Source organism: Notamacropus eugenii, chromosome 1 (genome assembly GCF_028372415.1).
Source record: "Notamacropus eugenii isolate mMacEug1 chromosome 1, mMacEug1.pri_v2, whole genome shotgun sequence".
Classification (NCBI taxonomy): Eukaryota; Metazoa; Chordata; class Mammalia; order Diprotodontia; family Macropodidae; genus Notamacropus; species Notamacropus eugenii.
In genome coordinates, this window is record NC_092872.1 from 17,145,786 (window position 1) to 17,167,991 (window position 22,206).

General features: G+C 35.6%; 1 long non-coding RNA gene across 1 annotated transcript; it reads left to right on the top strand.

Annotated features, from left to right (window-relative positions):
* The first annotated feature begins 18,448 nt into the window (after window positions 1-18,448).
* Window positions 18,449-20,750, top strand: LOC140522407 (uncharacterized). The gene is made up of 3 exons (XR_011973332.1): window positions 18,449-18,628; window positions 20,162-20,268; window positions 20,509-20,750. It is a non-coding gene; the product is annotated as an uncharacterized lncRNA (long non-coding RNA).
* Window positions 20,751-22,206: the final 1,456 nt, after the last annotated feature.

Here is a 22,206-nt window from a genome sequence, read left to right on the forward strand (position 1 = left end):
CATGAAATTAGTTCCACTCACTCTTGCCCGTGGATTAAAGGCAGAAATGCATACATACTTAGAATTGAAAGGAATTGAGATATCAACTAATATTACCCTGAAGCATGAATACAGTTTAGAGTATTATCTGAAGACTTCCAATGATGAGTAACCCATTACCTCACAAAAATATTTCTTCTTACTAAGCTAGTCTCCACCCAGTACATGCTACCTATTTGGTCAGACCATCAGAATTATGAACAGAAGTCTCTATTACCTCTCTTTGGGAAAACAACCAAATTCCTTAATCTTGTATTTCTTTTACCAGGGGCAGGAGCAGAGAGAAATGTTGGATTTGGAATAAGACTGACATAAATTTGAATGTTGCCTCAGACTTAATAGCTATGTGGCCCTGCAAAGTTGGTTCACCTTTATCTGATTCACTTTCCTCATCTATAAAATAAGGACAATAGTAGTACATGCTTCACAAGATCATGGTATGAATTAAATGAGATAATTATATGTAAAACATTTTGCAAATCTTAGAGTACTATATACATGCTAAATAATTATCAATGTCTATCATAACTGGGCTCAATTAATATCTACTTTATTCAGGCTTATTTTATACTATTGCAATTTATAAATCTTTTCTATTTTTCAGTCAAACTTGACTAGTAGCTATTTCTGGATATTATTGTGAATTCACCTGTCTATAACATACATATTCAAAGAAAATGCTTGTTGATTGCATTGCGCATCCAAAATACCTAAGCCTAATACCCATCAAAGTTTATGTTAACCTTCCCATCCTACCACTGTCCATGGTTGTAGTGAGTCAGGTTACCATGGAGCAACCTTGTAAAATTAAAGGCTAATTTAAAGATGAACCTAAACTTAAAAAAAAATTAAAAAAAGGTTAATTTAAAAAATAACCTAAAACAATTTAAAAAAAAAAAAAACTAAAAGTAACTTTCCCCTCAGCTCAGGACTCTTTGAACAAAACACCACTTTATGATTTGAACTGGGACCCTACAAGCTTCACAATGAACCTCCTTGAAGGCTACTTTTCCCTAAATAAAGGGGAAAAGGAAAAGAAGTAAGGAAGGAAAGAAGTTAGCAAGGAAGGAAGGGAGGAAGGAAAAGGTGAGGGAGGGAAGGAAAAGAATGAGATAATGAAGGAGAGAAAGAAGCATTTCTATAGCATATACTATGTGACAGACATATTAAAAATTGTATAAAAGCTAGGTGTTTTTACAAATATTTAATCACTTAATCTTCACAAGAATCCTGTAAGGCACATGCCATTATTATCCCCATGTTACAGTTGAAGAAACTGATAAACAGAAGCTAAGTGACTTGTTTAATGTCACATAGATACGAAGTGTCTGAGACTGGATTCGAACTGAGGTGTTCTGGACTCCAGGCCCAGAAGAAGGAAGTGAACATGCATTTAGCAGTCACTTAACGTGCAAGACTGTGCCTAAAGATGTTACAAATATTCTTCTTTGAAACTCATGACAACCACTGGAGGTAGGGACTATTACTATTGATATTTTATAGCTAAGGAAAATGAGGCAGAAAGAGGTTAAGTGACTTTTCCGTGATATCACACCTAGTAAGCTTCTATGGAAGATTTGAAATCAACTTTTCCTGATTCCAAGCCAATTAGTATGCCCACTGTACCATTTAACTTACTTCAGGATCATTGTATTTTTCAAAAATAATTGTATTTCTGAACTCAAAAGCTCAGAATAGTCTATTGAATTTAATATCCAATCTTCTCTTAATATCACCCTCATCTTCTATAGAAAGACTTCTTTTCTTTCAAGTCCCAGCTCAGGTGCCCTCTCCTCTGTAAAGTCTTCTTAGAATAAGGTAGACCAAGACTCGTAATTTACACAGTTGGTGTGTGCAAGAAGAAGCCACTTGAATTATCTCAGGCTGTTTTCTCATCTGCAGAATGGAAGTAATATCTGAAGCCCTTGTCTCACAGAGAGGTTGTTGACATTGCAATGAAATAATGTATGATATATCATATATATATCAGGTATTGTTATTTGAAAATCATCATCACCCCTAATTGAGCACTTTTTAAATTCCCTGTAATACTTTGTCTAGATCTTGTCTTTCTTATCTCTCTACATGTCTTATCTAACTCATTCTACTCTTTATCTTCTCAAGGCCAGGGGCTGTGACATTTTCCAAGATGTGCAGAGGGAGGCATACTGACCTAAGAGACCTAGAAATCTGACTGAGTCTTGCTTTAGAATCATACTGTAATGCTAAAGATATCTCTTAACTGTTCAGTGTCTTAGTTCAGTCTCCCAGGTTATAAATTGGAAAGAAGGTACTGACCTGATTTAATAAATTGAGTTTTCAATAAATGGCAGTTCCCTAAATTAATGAAATCACCATATTAGTCATGATCCTTGTTATGCCATACCATTAGACTCAATTCAGGAGATGTGAGTTAAAAAAAAAATTGTATCATCTTGAAATTGTGAGTTCAATTGAGAAATTTGAAATTGATTTCAATATTTCAGTGGAAACCTCCACTAAATTTTTGATGCAATACATCATTTTAGTATGACTTTACCTGTGAATTCTCAGAGTTTGTCTTGGTGGAGTGTATTTACTAGCTACAAAATACTGCAAATGCCACAAAACTTATAAGGCTTTGACCATGGTCTTATATGCGGAGGCAAAGCAAGCTAAGGTCAGAAAAGCCAATTACTGGAATGGAAATAGGATGATGAAATTTTAGGCTGCACACATTGTTTAAGATCATATAAATGATTTCCAGGAGCCAAAATAGTGGAGTAAACAATAAATCATTGTAACTCTACCACATTCATCTCCAAACAGTCATAAAATAATGTCCCCAAACAAATCCTGGAGCAGCACAACCAACAAAAAGATGTGGTGAAACATTTTTTTAATCGCAAGAAATTTGAAAGATTCATAAGAAAGGTTCATCTCAGTTGGGTAAAAGTGGAGGGCATTCTAGGACAAATCTAAAATTAAGGGAGGAGGGAGGAATGTTCTGGGAGAAAGGGAAAGGGAAAGGGAAAGGGAGAGTTAAAATGGAGTATACTATCTCACATAAAAGAGGCAAGAAGCACACACACACACACACACAAACATACACACACACACACATACAAAACTGAGTGTGTCTGATTAGAATCAATGAAGTTACACTATTGAATAATCCCCTACTACGTCTTTTATTTTCAAATTCCAGCTTCTAATTTAGTGTTGATTTTGACCTTTGCACTGTGGTGGTTAATTAATAATAACTAAGTAGCAAATTGAACTATATGATTTATTAGCAAAACAGGCATAATAAACATGTCAGTGAACTCCTAGTCAGTCCAATGACCCTGAATATACATAGAAACAGATTTTTATGTATTACAAACAATAAAATAAGGTCAAGTAATTAAAAGAAAACAATTAACTAGGATACAAGCCAAAATACAAAATTAGGCACTCTGGTTTCTAATTGGCTTAAAGATTAGGGGCTTTACAAGTTATGAGAGAGAGTGAGTTTTAATCCAGTTAGGAACGTTACAAGTAGATTTCTGAATTTTTCTTTTCACAAAATTGAGAGATGCTAATTAATTACCCCCATATGCATTTAAGAAACAATAGATGATTTATGCCATTTTTCCCATTTTTTCCCCAATCTCTCTTATCTCTTCATCTCTTCTGTGAATTCTTTTGGGATTTGGTTCTAATTTGGATTATTTTTTATGTTTAACTTGAATTTTTCTTTGAGGTCTTTTTTGTGGCTATTTTCATATGGTCTTCTGAGTTTATGTTTTCAACTCCCCAGCCATCTTAGTGGATTTTTATGGTGAAATTTTTGTTGTCTGCTCATTTTTCTAGTCTCCTTTTTTTATTTTGAACTTTAAGTTAAAGTTGGGCTCCACTCACCTTGAGATGAGGAGGCGCTCTTTCAAGCTCTAGGACTTTTCATGTTGCTGTTTTCGGAGCTAGTTCTGGAAGTCTGCAAGTTATTTGTTTCTTTCAAGCTGTGGTGATCATGAGAAAGGTGTATTCTCCTCCTCTGTGCTCTGGTCTTTACTCAGGAAGGGCCTCTCCTCTTTGCAGATATATGTGCTAGCATTCCTCTTTGCTTAGGAACTGTCACTGAGGACCTTGTTTCCTTGTGATAAGCCATAGGTGTTCCTCTATGCCTTTGAATGGAAACCCCAGAATATATGTGGGCAATAGACTTGTCAATCAGTGACAGCTGTTCCCAAGGCCAGTAAAGTCTTCCCAGTCTCTCTCTGACAAGTTGTCTGACCCCCTTAGCACTTCTGGGCTGAGAGCTCCCAAAGTTTCTGCTGCTTCTGCTGCAGCTGCTGTTGCCACTGCCAAGCATTCAGGCTGTGGACAGGCTTCTACCTGGCTGCCACAGACTTCTCCTGTTGACCTCTTAAGTTCTTTTAGGCTATAAAAATGCCTAATCTTCTGTTGAGTTTACTGCTCCAAAACTTGATTTAAAGCATTATTAAAACAAACAAACAAAACAAAAAACTACAAGGTTTTGAGGGAAATCTTTAGAGTTCAACCTGCCGACTGCTCCTATCTACCATCTTGGCTACCTAGCACTTTTCAAAGCTCTTTTTGAAGAATGAACGTCAGTATATACCTTTAGTCTCTCTTATTTCTTATTAGTGAATCATATTTTACTATGGTTCCACAGCCCAACTTTGATCTGTTCCATTTTAATTTCTTGGGTATCTCTAATCTGAAGACTTGTTCCTTAGTTTACAAGAATTAGTAACCAGGAAAACCACCATACGCGTGACATATAAAAGAATCTGTTTAGTCAAGTATAAGAGGAAATTGAATTAAAATGTATGAACAATAAAGAATACTATATCTCAGGAGATGCTATAATTCAAATGGCAAGAGATGAAAAGGAAGAATGGAATGAAGGAGAAGGATTACTTGTGACTCCACACCACCTGACTCAGACTCCTAAGGTAAATGAGTGTGTGTTTGTCCTTCGTTGCTGAAGAAGACCAGACCATCAGAGAAATCATTACATGACTTGCACTTGACTTTGTTTTGAGTGAGGGAGGGCTGTGTAGATCACCAGCCTCACTTCTCCTCCACAGCCATCTGAATCCAGTGACCAGATATTCATCAGGATGACTGGAGATGACCCAGGATGAGGCAAATGGGGTTAAGTGACTTGCCCAAGGTCACACAGCTAGTGAGTGTCAAGTGTCTGAGGTGAGATTTGAACTCAGGTCCTCCTGACTCGTGCACTGGTGCTCTATCCACTTCACCATCAAGCTGCTCCAGTAAGGTAAATGTATAACTTAAGGAAATATAAAAGGAGACATGGAACCAAGGACAGTATGGAAAATGATAGACATCATTCAAGTTCATATGAAATAATATGGGAAACAAGGAATCCCCCCTCATCAACTGACCTAGTCGTGGAGCTTAAGGGGACTAAAGGGGTTTTCAGAATTAGTTGAGGGAGAGGAGAGGCAGCAATGAAGGGGGAAAAGGTGTCAATACTAATGATACAATGATTGTCATTAAAAGAAAGTCAGGATTTTCAGAACCCAAAATGTACACATCTAAACATAGAACAAAGGAGGTTTTTATTAAGTGTTTAATGTATGTGAGACATTCTTCTAAACATTGCTGCAAATATTAGCTAATTTAATCCTCATAAATACTGAAGAATATGGGTGCTATTATTTCCCCCATTTTGCACTTGAAGAGACTAAGACAAATAGACTTTGAGGTGAATTACCCAGAGTCATATAGCTAGTAGGTGTCTGAGGTCAGATATGAATTCAGATCATCCATACTCCAGTACTCTAACCACTGATTGACCTAGATGCATGAGAGAGAGAGGGAGAAAGGGAGGGAAAAAGGGAGAGACAGAGAGAGAGAGAGAAAGAGAGAGGGAGAGAGAGAGAGAGAGAGAGAGAGAGAGAGAGAGAGAGACAGAGAGAGAGAGAGAGAGAGAGAGAGAGAGAGAGAGAGAGAGAGAGAGAGGTGGGGTGGAGATTGCTTATAGTTCTAGGCAAAAATTATAAACAGATCCTCTCACTGACTGAATTATTTAGGTTCTGTACCTTTTGGATATGAGTGTCACCTAAAAGACTTGGTGTAGAGGTAGTGAATTACTTGTGTTTTTTGTTACATTCAGAAACACAAAACATTGATTTGGTAATGGCGCATACATAGTTTTAGATAAACATATTACTTACAGTAACAGGTTGCTGTAAGGAAATCAGAAAGAGTATAGTCAGTACCATTACTCAAAGGGGCATTGATCTTGTCCAGGTTCTGTGGCTGCCTATGTTGAGATTCTGGAGAAGCCATGAGACTTCTTCATTTTCCGATGCCCTCTTTAGGGCTTTGCCATTCTGTCCCAGGAACTCATCTTGCAAGGTCTCTTCAGTCCTCAGTTCTCCCCTCATCCTCATGCTCTGCCCTGATCTTACTCCTTTATCTCTGATGGGAAGGTAGACATCTCTGAACCTCTATTTAAGGAGGAAGCCCAGGTCAAACATCTCCATTTGCCACCTGGTTACAATTTTTGGATTTCTCATGATTTCCCCATTTTGAAGACCTTTACCTCCAATCCCACTTGTAAGAGTTTTTTGTATTCTTTCTTCCTCAGTAGATTAGAAGTTCTTTGAGGTCATAGGCTGACTTTTGCTTTCTTTCTACACTTAACGGAGCACAGCGCCTGTCATACACAGTCGGTGATTAACAAATATATATTGATGGACCTCTTAAGGACTAAATTTCTTTATCTTTAAAAATGAGAGCTTTACTCACTGAACACTAATGTCTTTGGTAAGCCTGTAATCCTTCAGCTCATCAGTTTTGTGACTACAGCAATAAACATTCTTTGGATCTTTCCATAGAGTAAACAGACATTGCTCCTCCTTTGTCAATCTTTATAACTAATGTGCTATAAAATGCACATTTGTACTTTTGGAAGTCTCTGAGATGCAGGGGAGACACATTTAATTCAAGTTATCCACATTTTTTATGAATGGCAAACTCATGACAAAACATAAACAAAACAACCTATTGCTTTGTTCTTCAACAATTTGACTGGATATGAGAAATATGCATTTATCACTTACCATACACAAAGGGTCGGACTAAAAGGCATCATGGTATAAGAGATGTAGAGTTGATTTCTGAATCATTCATACCTGACTTCAAGTCCTCCTTTGGGAACATTGTGATGGCAATCAAAATAGGATCTTTTGATGTTTTAGTATAATTTGTTTTAATATAATCAAGTGCCTTATTGAATCTTGCCTTTATCAATCAAGAGTCTTTCCTAGGAGTAAAGTACAGAAACTAGAGTTTCTTTAACTAGAAACAGGGTATATATTTGTATTGTTAATGTGATTAAATATCTTTTCCACCCATTAATGGGCATGCCATTAAGGGGAGCTTGATTAGGAAAGATTTCTAGGAACAGCCACAGCTATTGCTAATGAGACACTGGTTCTCAAGAGTTTGGATTCCCTCTGCCTCTAAAATAGGTATAAATACTCTGAAGGTGAGGCTTTACTTTGGGGGTCTAGTTTTTGGAAGAAAGTCTGTGTGCCAGATGAGACTCTGGGAAGCTACTAAGCAGCCTTCCCCTTAGCCCTCATTGGCCTTTTGAAACCCCAGAGGCTGGTGCTTCCCTTTCTGGTAAATATGTATTATGTATGTAGGTCACACTGTTTGAAAGCACTATCCGTTGATTTTTTATTTCTCTGAACTTTTTACTTTGATTTTCTCTGATACCTGTGCTTGATTAAAGTGATGTTTAGCTCCTCAAAAGTTGCCTTTCCTTTAACCAAGTACATATATATCATTCAGTTAGTTCAGGGAGTCAGCACCCTGAATTTCAAAGAAAATACAGAGAAATCAAAAGATCAACAGATATGGCTTCCTTTGTCTGAATTCAACAGACAATTGCACCCTAACTGTCTGATCGTAGCTACCAGAGAAGGAAGTACAACAGAGAAGGTTCTCAAAGCCAGGGGGGGTTGTATAGAGACTTCCCAGAATCTCATCTGATATACATCTTCTTCCAAAAACTAAACCCCCCAAAACTAAACTACTCACCCTCTGAGAATTTATACCTTTCTTTAGAGCCAGAGAGCATCTCAGCTCTTGAGAGCCAGTGCCTCATTAATCTTGGGCAATTCATTTTACTTTGAAGTGGTCCAGAAATCTCTTTAAGTTTGTAAATTCCAGAGTGAATGCTAATCTACTAGTGACAGAATCCCTAAATAAGAGTTCCCTATAGCAAGCACTATGGTACAGATTTTGTAAAAAAGCCTCAGATATTTTGCTAGATCCTAGGAATACAAACACAAATAAACCAAGTGAAATAGCCCCTGCCCTAAAGAGCTTATTACATTCTGTCAGGTGAAACAACATTACACCAAAAACAACAAATTAATTTCAAAAGGGAAAGAGCTCTGGAAACAGAAGGGTATTGGAGAGGTAGGTACATCAGCCAAGACCTCATGATTGAGATGGTGCCTGATTTATACTTTTAAGCAAGCTGAAGATAATAGATGAGATGGAAGTAAGGGCAACATGGCATGGGGAGGGCACATTCCAGTCATGTGCAAAGGTACAAAGAGAGGACTGAGAACGTTACAGAATAACTAGAAAGGCAGTTTGCCTGGAAAAGGAATGTATGGAGGGAAGCAATATGAAACAAAACTGGAGGGATAAATGCAACCAGACTGTGGAGGACTTTAAAGGCCAGGGTGAAGGTTTTATATTTTATGCTAGGGGCAGTAGGAAGTCACAGAACATTTTTGATTTGGGAAGTGATGTGGTTAGATCTCCTTTTGGAATTACAGATATCTGTAATATTTGACAAAATACTAATTAACTAAACCAAATTCCATAATGACTAATTCTCTGTGTCCTTTGCAAAGGTGACTTTATTTATTTAAGAAACTTCTTAGGAAAAAAGATTCAATAGAGTTATACCTAACGACATGTACTGCTTATTTTCAAATAAAAGGAAAATGAAGTCAGTACCAACAACATAATGGCATCCATGCCAACAAGAGTCACCTCATTGACCTCATGCCCCACACCATAAACAATCTTTTTCTCTCACATAATCATGTAAGCTAATGCTCAAAAAGTGATGTTCAAGGTTGATTTTGTTCCTTGTCACTGTCAACGGGCAGACCCAACATCATCATGTAAGGAGGTAAATAATTTGAAATTCAGTGGAAGTTTTTTATCATTCACAAGTGCTGATGGTGCTGGCTATGAGACACATTTGCTTTGTCGATTTATTTTGCCATTTTTTCCTCCATGAGGGAATTCAGTGTATATAAATGATTCCCTTCTGCCTTTTAGATATTAAGTAATAGAATTTGAAACATAAAGCGTGAACCCTGCTGTGCAAGGGTGATAGGCACCAGGGAAATTAATCGTTATTTTAGTAGGAAGGCGAGAATATGAGAAAAAAAATATAGCGGGTCCTGCCTGTTAACTTTTATGGCTGGAGATGTTAGCCACAATAACTAAAAGAATTAGGAATTTTCATTTTTAAAATACTGCACATGGGGGAGAGAAGTAAGAAATTCAATTTCTAGTTCAATGCATGGACTCAGATACTTGCTAAATACACTTTTAAGAATTTACCAGCTAGAAGAAGGAGAGAACATAAGCTAAATTTTATGCACCACAAGATTTCCAGAATCTTTATTGTTCATTGTGAAAAACTTCTGACTCATGTGCACCTGTGGGTACTATGTGAAAAAGTAAGGAAAGGGCTGGCTAGGTGGCACAGTGGATAGAGTGATGCATCTGAAGTCAGGAAGACTCATGTTCATGAGTGTAAATCTGGCTTCATACACTTCCTGAGTGACCCTGGGCAAATTACTTAACTCTGTTTAACTCAGTTTCTCATCTGCAAAATGAACTGGACAAGTAAATGTCAAACCACACTGATATCTTTGCCAAGAAAACCCAAATGTGGTAAAAAAAAGAATCAAATATGACTAAAATAACCGAACAACAACAAAGCAAGAAAAATCTCCTCAGAAATTCCAAATGAGGTGAAGGTCACTGAAAAGTGGAAAGAAAGAAGACCATTTTTCAGTGGTGATTAGTCTATAAGCTGTGTCATGCCATACTTTTGTGATGTGGGAGGACCAGAACATGGGATAGGACACAGAGGTGTAAACCTGTCATCTCTTGGCCTCAGGTTTAGTAAAAAGTGATAAGACTTGTGAGTACAGGAGAAAATAGACTTTCACCTGTATAATTCAGTTTGCACTGTACAATTTCATATATCAAATAGCTGAGAATATTAAGTGACAGGTTTATATCTATGAATCAACAGGCTTGAATTGAATTATCCCACACACTTAACCACCATGCCCACATATATACATACACATTCAGTGATTCAAAACAGTTGGGTTATCAATTGAAAGAGAAAGGAGAAGCAAAAGAATCCCTAGGAATACTTCCCTACATATTCTCCCCTTATCCACTTCTCTTCCAAGATAGAAATAACTTAATAACTAACTAAAGAACATGTCAGACATTCAGGTACACATCAGAATCTATCAGAAAATAAGAAATTTCTAAAGAAATCTCATGGCCATCATGCTTTAATTATTCAGTGAATCCACAATCTCATCAAGAATTACGTTCAATTTTATGTTTTGCAACTTATCCCAGAACTTTCCTTTTGGACAACTCTTGTTCATGTGGCCCCTGAAGTTTTCTATACCAAACTCAATCAGTGTGCTTCAGGCCTTCCTTTCAGGAAAAAGTTGGTGGTTACAAATGCAACATGTGCATTTCTACTGGTTGATTATTCTTCATTCTCAGTCAGTGACCAACATACTTTTTTTTAGGTATGCACCTCTTTATGATCTTTTATTTCATTTCTTAGTTGCAATGTTAATGTGACAAATTGCAATAAGACATAAGCTTTTTACCATAACCTTCAGCCAATTTATCTCTTCATTTCCCTTTTGATGGCTTCACAATTTTAGTTTTTCAGAAATGGGGTAGTTTATGATTCACAGAAATATAGTATTATCATAATACTGATATTTAAAAGCTGTTTTTTTCTCATATAGAAAACTGGCAGTCCTTCCCTCTACCCATCCACCAAACATTCCAAGGTTCAATCTTTATAGTATTCAATTCTGGGTCCAGTTCGTTGTCAATTTACAGTGTGTATATTACATATATGTACTATATGTCTAACACCGACATTTTCATGTCACTTCATTCTACCATCTCAAAAATAGCTATTATCTATCCACATGGTTTTTCACTGTGTGGATGGTTATGCTGAAACCTTTTAACTGAAAACACTATTTTTCCTTATATGATGAACTTATAAGTGGAATTATACGTAAAAGGTAATGCACCTGCTGCATCATTTGAAATTTTGTTGACTTTTCAAAATTTTGAAGAAATACACACATACGTATGTAATAATATGAATAGCTGTCCCCTGCCTTTCACATAATATACTCTCAAGAAATATTTGGTGTATGAATTTTGGAAACTATGAATTGGAATGGATTTAAAAGTTGCCAATTTAAATAAAAAACCTTGCCAGATGTTTTAGAAAGATCTCTGAATTTATCAAGAAATGAGAAATTCCTACTGAAGTATGGGAAAACCCTGAATTAAAGCATGGATCCCATCTTCATAGAGTGAATGAATGAATGAAACCATTATTGTGTAGGACCTCTTCAATAGGATATTGAGCTATTGAGCTATCCAGTATATCTTCTTACTGGAGTATGACAAATTGAAATAAAGGAGGTTTGATAAACACTAGTGTTCCCTTGTCTAATCTTAGTCATTAAACTCTGGCCTCAGTGTAATTCAGAGTGTGAGCTCTTTAGCTCTGTTATATCTATTTAGAGGGATTTCTTTCTATCATATCTGGTAATAAACTTCTTATGATTTCAATTTGGCCATCTAAGGCTATGTTGCTAAGTCTCAGTGCTTTATGAAGGTTTGAATTTGCTGATTTAATCTGAACCCTCATTTTAGTCTTGCCTGTGGATACTCTACCCAAAGCACAAGATGCTTAATGAAATAAATTCCACAGTTGTGAGAATATCCAAGAATAATAACAGTAACTGAAATTGAAATAGCACTTAAAGGTTTGCAAAAAAGCTTTACATACATTATCTCAAAACAATTGCATGTAGTTAATAAGGTGTGCAGTGGATTTATGATGTCAATAGTGTAGGGAACTTCTGTTGAGGAAACTGTCTACAGATTCAGATCTACAATTTTTTGACACTGAAATGTCTTAGAAAGTTTCCTGGGGCAAGTTATCCGGGATCACATAGCCAAGGAGTAGAGGCTAAACATGAGTCATCCTGCCTGAGTCTGGTTCCTTCTGCTATAGGCATCAGCATTCCTGTTTTGCAGATGAGAAAACAGGCTCAGAATGATTAAGTGACTTACTCATGACCTAAGGAACAGCATAAGAATAGAAAGTCAGGTCTTTCCTGACTTATACTATTTCTCTCCTTGTAGATAATGAATAGAAACCTGCGAGGACAGAAGCAAAATATAGTAATACATGTTTAATTATTGGGTTTTCTACAAATAGGATTCTCTCAAATGCACATCATTCTGGGGAAATTGCAATGGACAATGAGAATGATGTATTCAGGGTCTTCATGGTCTGAAAACAAAAGTCATTGTAGACAGAAGATTCAGATTTTTTTTCTAGTGGAAACAGTCAGGGATGGGAAAAAATGATAGTTGTCTTGATAATATAGACATCTTTTTTCTAAATAAAATTTACAAGAGAGGGGAAAGAGGAACAAGCAGAAGTGGTAATTACTGTATAATTAAACTAACTTCAATAAATATTAAGATACAACTACTACTATAGAGAAGCCACAATGCTAAGTACTGCAGAGATGATGCTGGAATACAATAGAGACTTTTCCCTGAGTAATTTTACTGCTTAATACTAGCAGATGATTCCTGGAGCCAATTTGAACCAGTTCAAAAGTTGCTACTGTGAAATTTTCCATTACCAGCATTTTCATCCCATAAATCAATAAACACTACAAATACAGGGCTCTTTATTGTTTTGTTAATTGTCTAAAAGCAAGAAAATGATGGAGAAAATGTTAATAATCCATATTCATAAAGGAGCATTGAGTGTATATTACTTATTTCCAGAGAGACAGTTTTTAAGCATTTACCATTAGATGCCTGAATAGGAGATTTATGACATACCCAGAAGTAAGTAAGATGTAAGGTAGGGTGTGAAAAATAGTAAAGAATATATGTATGTGTATATATATATATATATATATATATATATATATATATATATATATATATATATATATATATATATATATGGAAGTACTTTCAATTGGAGGAATAAAGAAAGGCTTTATAGCAAATGTTGGCAGCTGAACTGAGTCTTGCAGTAGAGAAGAATTACTGCATGAGGATATTAGGGGGAGCATATTTTAAGAACGAGGGGCAGTCTTTGCAAGTATATGAAATCAGGAGAGGATGGAAAATATTGATAAAGTGGTTTAATTTGAAAAGTAGAAATAAAATAGAGTAGCATAAAAAAAGAGGGGACAAACTAGGTTGGAACAAGAATATAAAATTTGAAATTCAAGACTTCAAAGTTGATATTTAATTCCAGAGGGAGCCAATAAAGGTTTTTTCAGCAAGGGAATAACATGAATCCATATATTAGGAAAATTTTTAGCAGTAGTGTAAAGGATGTCAGTTGAAAATCATTGATTAAGCACCTATTATGAACTAAATAATATGCTTAGTGCTGAGGAAACAATGAAAGGAGGATAAACAGCACTTGCTCTCAAGAGGACCATAGTCTAACGAGGTGTAAAATATGGAATCAATTATGAATAATCAAAATACATAAGATAAAATGTAGTCAGTCAAGAAGAAACTTGTATTAAAGGGGACTATGAAAAAATAAGAAGGTATTTTAATTGTGAATTGAAGGAAGCCAGGAAGCAGAGATGAAGAAGTAAAGTATTGAAGGCTTTGGGAGAGCAAATGAAATTTCACAGAATAAGTAAATGGAGTGCCTTATTGAAGGAATAGAAAAGAAGCCAATGCCATTTGATCATATGTGGGGTAGGTGGTGTAAGTTGTAAGAATATTGGAAAGGTAAAGGAGGTTGAGTTTATGAAGGGTTTTGAATGCCAGAGGAGACAACATTTGATGTGATAGGGAGTCATTTAGTTTACTGAATATGGGAGGAATATGATCATACCTTCACTTTAGGAAGATGAATGTGATAGATAAATGGAAGATGGACTACAGTGGGGACATATGGGAGGGGAGAGAGAGAGAGAGAGAGAGAGAGAGAGAGAGAGAGAGAGAGAGAGAGAGAGAGAGAGAGAGAGAGAGAGAGAGAGAGAACAATCAGCAGGATATGGCATGGGTCCAGGAATTAGATGGTGAAAGCATACTTCTGAGTAATAGATAGGTTAGAGGATAGAAAGGTACATATCCAAGGGAGATGTGGGCATGGAATCAAAAGGAACTGGCAGTAGTTTGGATACAATAAAGACAAAAGAGAGGGAAGAGTACAGAATGACACCCAACTGGGAGGATGATGGGATACTCAGTAGTAATAAAAAAATCAGAAAGAGGAAATGTGTGTGGGGGATGATAACAAGTTCAATTTTGGGCATGTGACATTCAAGGTGTCTTACGGGATATGTAGCTTGGAGCTAATGAAATAATTAAGGGAAATACAGAGGGAGAAGAGAATAAGAATCAGGATAGAGACTTGGGGTATGCCTATGTTTAGTGGGCACGATCTATTCTAAAGGAAAATCTAGCAAAGGAGACTGAAGAATGAACAAATGGGTAGAAGGAGGACTAAAAGATAATGGTGTCACAAAAACCAAGAGAGAAGAGATCATCAAAACTACAGAGTGATCAAGAAGTATGAGAAATGAGAGAAGGTGATTGGACTTGGGAAATAAGAGATAATTTGATGACTATAGACACAAGAGCTTCAGTTGAATGATGAAAAAGAAATTAAACAAGCCATCAATTAATTTTGTCAGAAAAAGTCCTCAGAAGCATATTAATTCTATCACACATTTAAAGAACAATTAATCCCACTTTTGTATAATCCATTTGGAAAAAAAATAGGAGAAGAATGAGTCCTATCATTTTTTTTTTAATAATACTAATACTGTGCTGGTACCAAAACTGCTAAGAAGCAAAATAGAGACAGAAAGTTATGGATGAATTACCCTAATGAATATTGATGAAAAATTGTAATTATTATTAGATATTATAGCAATCTGCCACAAATTTCACACACTATGATCAGGTGGGGTTTATACCAGGAATGCAGGGCTGGTTCAACATTAGGAAAACTATCAGGATTATTAACTATATAAATAAAAAAACCAACAGAAATCATGTTTATCTCAATAAATGCAGAAAAATATTTTGACAAAGAACAACACCCATTCCTATTTAAGAAAATAAAACTAGAGATCATAGGAATAAAGGGAACTTTCCTTAAAATGATAAACAGTATCTACCTCCTACTATTGACAAGTATTACATGAAATGAGGACAAACTAAAACCCTCACAATGCAATCAAGGGTGAAACAAGGATGACAATTATCACCTCTGTTATTTAATACTGTACTAGATACATTAGCTGGAGCAATAAGAGAAAAAAATAAATGAATTAGAATAGACAATGAGGAAACAAAACTATCACTCTTTGCAGATCATGTTTTGTTTAGAAAATCTTAGAGAATCAAGTAAAAATTATTTGAAATTATTAATAATTTAATAAAATTGAAGCATACAAATATGCTGCATAAATCATCAGAATTTCTATATATAACTGACAAAGTCCAGCAACAAGAGGTAAAAAGAAAAATTCCATCCAAAATAACTGTAGACAATAGAAAATATTTGGGAACCTACCTGCCAAAACAAATAGGAGCTATATGAACACAACTATAAAACAGTTTTCATACAAATAATGTCAGATCTAAACAATTAGAAAAATGTCAATTGCTTGTGAATAGATGAAACCAACATAATAAAAAATATAATTCTACCTAAAATAATCTATTTATTCAGTGTCATGCAAATTTAATTATCAAAAACTTATTCTATGGGGACTAAAAACATAACAAAATTTATCTGGGAGAGCAAACACTCAAGAATAACAAGAGAACCAAGGAAAAAAATGCAAAAGAAGGTTGTGTCAGATCTCAAACTGTATTATAAAACAGTAATTATCAAAACAGTCTGGTACTGACTTAGAAATGAAATGGTGGAGCAATGAAATCTAGTACATGATAAATCCAAAGATACAAGCTTTTGGAACAAAAACTCATTATTTGACAAAAATCTACTGAGAAAACTGGAAAACAATATGGCAGAAACTAGGTATAGACCAACAACTCACACTGAATAAGAAGAGAAGGTCAAAATGGGTGGTGCATGACTTAGCCATACAGGTTGATACCATAAGCAAATTAAGAGAGTCAGATCTATGGATAAGGGAAGAATTTAGGACGACAGAAGAAAAAGAGAGCACTGCAAAATAAAAAACAAAACATAATATTTTGATTTTATACACACACACACACACACAAACACACACATATACATACAACAAACAAAATCAGTGCAACCAAAATTATAATGAAAGCAGAAAACTGGGGTGGGGGATGGGAATTGCAAAAAGTACCTCTGATAGAGGTCTTATTTATCAAATATATAGAGAGAACTGAGTCAAATTTGTAAAACTACAAGTCATTCCCTAATTGATAAATGGTCAAACAATATGCACAAGCAGTTTTCAGTCAAAGAAATCAAAGTTATCTATAGTCATATGAAAAAACTGGTCTAAATCACTATTGATCAGAGAATGAAAATTAGAAAAAAATCTGAGGTATCACCTCACACCTTTCGTAATGACGACAAAAAAGGGAAGTATTGGATTGGGAGGGGTGTAGGAAAACTGGCACATTAACACCTTGTTTAAGGAGTTGTGACCTGATCCAACCAATCTGAAGAGCAATCTGTAATAATTCCCAAAGGGTAACCAAATTGTGCATACCTTTTAATCCCATATTACTATTGCTAGGTCTATATCTCAAAGACATCCAAAAAAAGGGAAAAGGACCTACTTGTACCAAAAATGTTCATAATAGCTATATTTGTGGTAGTTAAGACTTAGAAATCAAAGGATGTCTATCAACTGGGGAATGACTAAACAAGCTGTGGTAAATAATTGTAATGGAATATTATTGTGCTGTAAATAATGACAACCAATACGATTTCAGAAAAAAAAATAACACCTAGAAAGACATTAACAGATACATAGTGAAGTGAACAGAACCAGAAGAACTTTGTGCACAGTAACTGGAACATTGTTCAATGAAGAACTGTGAATGTCTTAGCTATTCTCAGCAATACAATGATCCAAGACAATCCCAAAGGACTAATGATGAAGCATATTATCCACCTCCAGAGAAATAACTGATATTGATTGAATAAAGACTGAAAATGGTATTTTTCATTTTCTTTCTTTCATTTTTTCTTTTATTCAAAATTATTCTTTTGTACAAAATTACTAATATGTAAATATTTTATATAATTGCACATACATAGTAAATATCTGATTTCTTATTGTCTCAGGGAGGGAAAGGGGGAGGGAGAAAAGCAGGGACAGAATTTGGAACTCAAAATTTTAAATAAAAACGTAATAAAAAAACTACATAAAGACCTTGGGGGATACTCTGTATAAATGTTAATGGCTGCTACTACTGTCCCTTTAAGCCATTAATGGTTTAAATAGGTATTAGTATTCTATAGCTAGTAGATATCTGCTACTGTTACTTCAAGTTATTGACATCTTAAGCAATAAATTGATATCTAATTAATTACTATTTTAAATAATAATTAATATCTTAAAACTAAAATAAAGTCTTGCCATAAAGGAAGGAAAGATAAGGATGAAATCTAATAGGGATGGACAGATATTTCTAGGCAGTAAGGAAACAACCAATTGGCATGGAGAGAATACAAATTAGAGGGAGAGTAGAGATGATAGTAGGGACAATGTGGTGGAGATGTGTGAGTACAAAGGAAATGTTTCAAAACATAATTTTATTTCCAAATGAAGAGTTTTATTATCTGAAGATAGCCTCCAGGGGGGATTATAAATTACTCTCTTTCCAAGTGTAGCTCAAGTGTTCCCTCCTAAACAAGTCTTTTTTCTGCTCTTTCTAGCTGTTAGCACTCATTCTTGAAAATAGCTTTCTTTACTTTGCATATACTTTGTACTTACTCACTTGAAAATTTTATATATCCCAGTACACTATAAGATCCTTGAATTCAGAGATTATTTCATATTTGTCTTTGTATCTCCAGGGCTTAGCTCAGTGCCTTCAAGAAAACAGATGCTTAAAAATGTTTATTGAATTGGTTTGGATTTAACTGAACTGAACTGAACTGAATAAAAATAAACTCCCATAATGGAAATGTGGAAGTATAGGAATTTCCTTTCGTGGAAAAAGAGTCATTTCTTCTTAAGAGACTGGATGAAACATCAACAGGGTGAGTGATTTTGAGGTAAGAAATAGGACAACAGACCAAAGGATGTCTAGTCTCATTTTTTTCAGGAAGATCAGAGAGGAGGATCTATTAAGAGGGAAGGGGAAAGGATTATGTAGAGGATTTTTTGTCAGAAGTGAATCTTTGGAAGAGCTGTTTTATGTTGTATGCAGACTTGATTATGGAAAAAAAAAGTTATTGCCACTCAGAAATGAGACTTCATTTGATATTGTGTAATATTTGTGGGCATCTAGATGATGCAGTGGATGGAGTGTCAGAACTGAAGGCTAAGAAAAAGTGATGTCTTAACTAGAGTCACATAGATAGTGAGCACCAGGAGTGTGACTAAATTACCAGATTTTCCATCTTCATTGCAGTGCTTTTACAATCGCATCACATAGCTGTATTTGAAATGTGGATGGGATTTGGAGGGGCATTAAAAAAAAGAAATGGAACTGAAAACTTGGAAATGAGCCTGAACAAATGTGTGGGTATACAGGAGCAGGGGTCATATTTGGGCACGTGGCTGGAGATCAGGTTACTCAAATAAGTTAAGGTCACATAGTGGAGATATGTGAATGTCAGAATAGGGAATTTAGTAGCCAATCAGTAGTAGTCAATATGTTACTGACAGGGAGACTGTTTCAAGAGAAACAGAATGGAGGAAGGGAGGACAACGAAGTAGACAGTTATAAATTAAGTTCCATTAATGGAGGCATGATGTAACACAAATTTGACACAGGGTGAGAGAAACAGTAATAAAGAAGGGGTGGATCTGAAAGACATTTTAAAAGAAAGAAACAACAGAATTCGATAACCATTTGGATATAAGATTTGAAGGAGAAGGATAAATTAAAGATGGTCATGAGGTTTTGAGCCCGAGTTATTGTAAATAATTAATCTTATTGACAAGGGGTAAAGAAGATGAGAAATGGAGCAGATCTGATGCTATCAGATGAAAAATGATATGGTTAATATGACTATACATGTATAACTTGTATTAGATTACATACTGTCTTGGGAAAGAGGGAGTAGAGAGAAAAAATTTGGCATTCAAAATTTTATATAAGTGAATGTTAAAAACTATCCTTACTCGTAATTGGAAAAAATACTCTCAAATGGGGAAAATGTTTTGGGGATTTGTGAATCTGAAATAATAACTTATCCAAGTAGAGATGTTGTAGGTACAGCAGACTTGCCCAAAGAATTCAGATCTGGAAAGGAACTAGAGTTCGGAAGATTGGAAATGTACCTTGTGAGATGGACAGCTGCATTCACTTTTATTTAAACCTCTCCTGGGTTATACTATGCCACACAAATCTCCATTTGGAATTTTATGTAGAGCATCTCGCTCCTCAATCTACCACTAAAATAGGTATGCAAAAAGCAAGGTTTTCTTCTATCAGCAAACCCCAAAACAGGGGTTATTGTCAGAATCTGTTTAAATGTTTTAGACATTTACTGACAAGTTGAATCCTACTTGTCTTTAAGAATGTATCCATCCTGATGTTGATTGCCTCTTGGATATCCTTTTAGATGTGAATTTGCTACAAGGCAAGAATAGTATATTGAAGTATAGAATTTTGAAGCATCTTGCAAACCCAACATGATGATATTCAAAGCTTCTGACTCTTAATCATTTGGTGAGAACAATAATTTTCTTATTACCTGATTCTAGCTTTTTTTTTTTCTTGTATACTGTTATGTCCAGAATATTGTACTGAAGCATTTGAAAGTAGAAGAAAGGGGGCAGAGTTAAGATGGTGGGGTAAAAGCCTAGTTTTTCCAGCATACCTCCCCACCAACATCCTAGAATATATGACAGACTAAATTTTTATCCAGAAATCTAAGAAAAATGTCATAGTGAATTATTTTTTTTCCAGGTCAGGGCAGATTAGGAAGAAAATTAGAGAGATCTGTGGACACAGAGGTTGGGGCTGGCCAGGAGGGACACTTTGGCTCTTGTCAGAGTGCTGGCTCTCTAGTACTCTCCAGAGTGACACTACCAATTGGAACTTCTAATCTGTTGAAAATTCTGGCCAGATTCATGTAAGTTACAATCTGGGACCTGCTACCTACACATTTTGACCTTCCATGCAGACTGTACAGGAGCTGAAGAGGACTGAGAAAAATAAAGATAGATTGTACATATGAAATGCTGCGTTTTGAATTGCTTGTTTACTTACTGTTATGTCTATTGGACTGTTTTCCATTGTGCTCTTGCTGAAATAAGATTTCCATTTTGCATATATGCTACTGCTTATAATTATGTTGTGACAAACACAGAGATACGAACACATCTACATGTCTACTGATAGTATTATTGTTTCAACTAACTAGCTTTGTTTTCTTAGTTAATTTGTTGTTGTTGTTGTTGTTGATTGGTGTATACTATGGATATTCATGTACTTTCAGAATGGGCTTGTGTTATGTTCCATACATGTCCTGCACATAGTTAGGCATGTTTTCATTATACTATCCTCCCAGCTTAGGCTCTGTATAGGGTTATATCTCTTTCATGTATTGCTAGTGTGCATTTGTTTTACTTCAGATTCAGCAATACCAGAGGTTGATTACTTGGGATGCCAGAAAAACTGTCTCAAATATTCCCTCAATCCCCCATTGATACCACCTAAGGCATTGGTTATTTCCTTTGGTCTACGCTGATATTCTCCTAATGGGTCTCATTGTCAGTATATTTTCACTTACCGATTCATCTTGTATGTTATTGTAAGATTAATATTCCCAGCACATGGCTGTGAATATGTTAATCCCAGACCAAAAAAAAACCCAATACAAAACAAAGCAAAACAACTGCAATGATGATCCATTTATTAAACAAAGAATTCTAAATTCCTTAGCCTGGTAACCAGTGAAGTATGGATGAGTTCTAGGAACAGTGATATGTTCAGGTATAATCATTTAGAGAGTATCAAATCTGGAAGGGATTCAAAGGTCTTTGAGTTCGGCATATGCCTGAAGAGCAGTTCCTCTAATGTACCAATTAGCAGCCATGTAGATATTACCTAAAGACTACTAGTGAGGCGAAACCCACTGCTCCCCTGCTCCACTGCCAAAGCAGCTTATTTCTCTGTTTCTTTTTGTTTGCTTGGTTAGTAATTTTCAGATGTGTCCAACTTTTTGTGACTTTTTTGGGGGTTTTCTTGGCAAAGATACTTGAGGGGTTTGCCATTTCCTTCTCCAACTCATTTTACAGATGAGGCAAACAAGGTTAGATTGCTCAGGGTCACACAACTAGTAAGTGCTTGAGGCAGGAGTTGAACTTAAGTTCTTCTTACTCCAGGCATCGCTCTCTATCCACTGTGTCACCTGGCTGCCCGCATTTTACTGTAGATCCAATTACTAGGATTTTTACCCTTTCCATCAAGGTTAAATTTGTCTTTCCAACTTCTATTCATTTTTTCCTAGTTTTGCACTCTGAGGCCAAGAAGGACAATTGCTTTCTACGTACTTCAAGACAGTTATCATATGACCCCTGTGTCTGACTGCATTATAGTGTCCTTCAACTAATTCTTATATGTGTATTATTCATAAAATATGATGTCTAGATCTGAACATAG